The sequence below is a fragment of the Microtus ochrogaster genome, unplaced genomic scaffold (genome assembly GCF_000317375.1).
Source record: "Microtus ochrogaster isolate Prairie Vole_2 unplaced genomic scaffold, MicOch1.0 UNK39, whole genome shotgun sequence".
Lineage (NCBI taxonomy): Eukaryota > Metazoa > Chordata > Mammalia > Rodentia > Cricetidae > Microtus > Microtus ochrogaster.
The window spans coordinates 2,150,302-2,153,106 of NW_004949137.1; the positions used below are offsets into that span (position 1 = coordinate 2,150,302).

Consider the following 2,805-nt stretch of genomic DNA (forward strand, 5'->3'; position numbering starts at 1 on the left):
CAGAGCAGATGCAGATACAAACCTTTGTTAGAGCTGGATGAACGTGACAGAAGACAGGAAGGAAGAATTTTATAAACCAGACTTGGGGGGAGATGGTCAAGAAAGCACAGAAAACAGGATACAGAGTCAATTTATCAGGACTCATAGAGGCTCACAGAAGCTGAAACTGTAATTGCAGTGTCTGCATGGCTCTAAACTAGGTCCTCTGTGTGCATGTTATGGTTGTAGGTTGGTATTCCTATGGAACTCATTACAGTGGAATTGTAGCTTGGGGTCTCCCTGACTCTTTTTCGGTGTCTTGAGACCCTGTTCTTCCTTCTAGGTAGCCTTGTCCAGTCTTGATATGAGGGTTTACACCTAGTTTTCTTGTTACTTTGTGTGTAGTCTTATTGTATCTTGTTATGTTGTGTTCAGTTGATAGACTTGAGAAAGCCTATCTTTTTCTGAAGGAAAACTGAAGAGTGGATCTGGGGAAGAGGGAAGGTATAGGGTGTAGAGTAGAGGGAGTAGAAACTGTCTTTAGGATGTAATACATGAAAGAAAAATAAATACAAAAGAAATTATAATTATTATAATTGGTAATCTTGGATTGCAGTAGGTCACCATTATCTTTTTTTTTTTTACTTTCCCCAACTTTATTAAAGAAAAAAAAAAGCAATGGGTGGTAAATCTCTAGAACATGGTCAATTTCCTGGGATTCCTCCCTCGAAAATGTGACATTTGATTTCCAAACACATGCCGATGCACATGGTTCCCATCACACTAGGCAGGCGAGAAGCTGAAATCCTGATGTGCTCATCTTCCGACTTTCCCCAGTCTGTGGTCTTTCTTTGGGTCAGCAGTGATTGCCTGAACAGCTACTATGGCTTCATTAATTTTCTTCTGTAGCTCTCTGAGCTCTTCTATGTGCAGCAATCTCAAGATCCGAACAGCTTCGTTCAGAACTGCATCTCCTGTGTCAAAGCCAAGAATATGTTTGTCTAAAGCAACAGGTAAGCCCTCTTTCATTTGATTTGCTTTAGCAACTGCATCCTGTGTTAGACGCTCCTGAACCAAAATGCGAATTGCCTTAAGCATTACCAAGTAATCATCATGACGCTGAATCTGAAGGAGGTTAGCCAGAGCCATGACACCAGCCTTAAAATCAGGATTATTTACGTCCAGGTTGATCAATGGCTCTGCATTTTTAGCTGTGTTGTCAGTATTTTTCCTGTTATCGGGTACTAAGTCCTTGTATTTTTCAGCATTATCTCCATATTCAAGTCTAACAGCTAAACCAAGAAGCCAGTCAATTGCTTCCTGTCGCTCCTGAATCTTGAAAGGACAGTTAACATCTCTGAGATACTTTTCGAAGAACTTGGGCCAGTCACTGCTGTGGATATTTCTCAGGTTACCTCTGTCTTCAATGTTGTAGTGTCTAATTTTCTGGTCTTCAAGCCAAACAATGAAGTTTCTAAATTCTGTTTCATCTTTACAGTTGAAGCCTGCAGGGTTGTGGTAGTCCAGGGCCGTGAGCCGTCGGAACATGGTCGCCAGCGCTCATGCTGGCCGCCTGGGCCTCTGCCGGGACACAAGGGAGTGAGGCGGGCGGCGTAGTCTCACCATTATCTTTTTACATTAGTGTAGTCTACTATATTTGTGAGTTCTTAATGTCTTTTAATCGCCAAGATAGTTTAACAAAGAAGTAAACAAATTATTTGCTAGAACATGTCACAAAAATCTGATAACAACATTTTCTAATCTGTCAATTTAAAACTTTGCAAATAATTTCATCACACAAGTAAAGTATATACAGTATACTTATATAGTAGGATAAGTATACTGCACACACAAACTGATTAGTTGAAGAGTCAATGATCGACTTTATAGTCCATGTTCAAAAACACAAACTTCTTCATCAAAGTTTCTCCTTAATCTAATTGACTTTTAGAATGTACTATGTGGCCAGTCAAAATACCCATTGACTGATTTCTCTAATTCAGCTCTTTTACATTTTCTCTAATGAAAAAAATCTATAAGTAAATTGAAAACTTACCTACTTATTAATATTAAACTCTTCTCAAAGACAATTCTAAGCTTTTTAGCCCTTTCTGTCCCTTTTGGAAACCCTAGTATTACCATTCTTACATTTTTGTTCTATATTTTCTGGACAGCAGATATATCAAATGGTCCAAGTGCTGAACTTTTGCCAGCTGAAAATGCCTCTCATCCAAAATTATTTTGAAAAATTAGATCAGGTCTCAGCAGAGTACCTTTCTGAATGTTGAGTTCTTTATATTACATACCAGTGATCCATCATAAAGAATTTTATTGCTTTGTAAAACATTCTTTAAAAAAAAAACATTTGCCATATCCTATTGCCTGCTGTAGTATTTTCAAAGAAACTTTCCATGCACATTCCCAGAAATGGGGCTCAGGCTAAGTTTATCAGTTTCAATTTGGGATCTATCCTTTAAATGCAGCATATTAGAATGCAATGCAACAATTTCCTCTGTGATTTGAGTTAATAGCCTGATGAGCATAAACATCTTTTGGAGTTCTTATATCTCTGATTTTCTTTAGATACTTCAATTATAGTTTAAGATGAAGAAAGATGATGGAGGAAGGTCATTGGTTGATGAAATAAAGAAGCTGCTTGCCCTGATAGGTTAGAACGTAGGTGGGAGGAGCAGAATGCTGGGCGGAAGAGGAAGTGAGGTCAGACTTGACAGTTCTCCTCTCGGGGGCAGACGCCTCAGAGAGACACGATGCTCCACTCCTGCGGGCAGAGGCGAGAGCTCTGCTCTCTGAGGCACACGCGATGAA

General features: G+C 39.3%; 1 pseudogene; it reads right to left on the reverse strand.

Annotated features, from left to right (window-relative positions):
• Window positions 1-666: 666 nt before the first annotated feature.
• On the reverse strand, window positions 667-1,527 carry LOC101997601 (annotated as a pseudogene).
• Window positions 1,528-2,805: the final 1,278 nt, after the last annotated feature.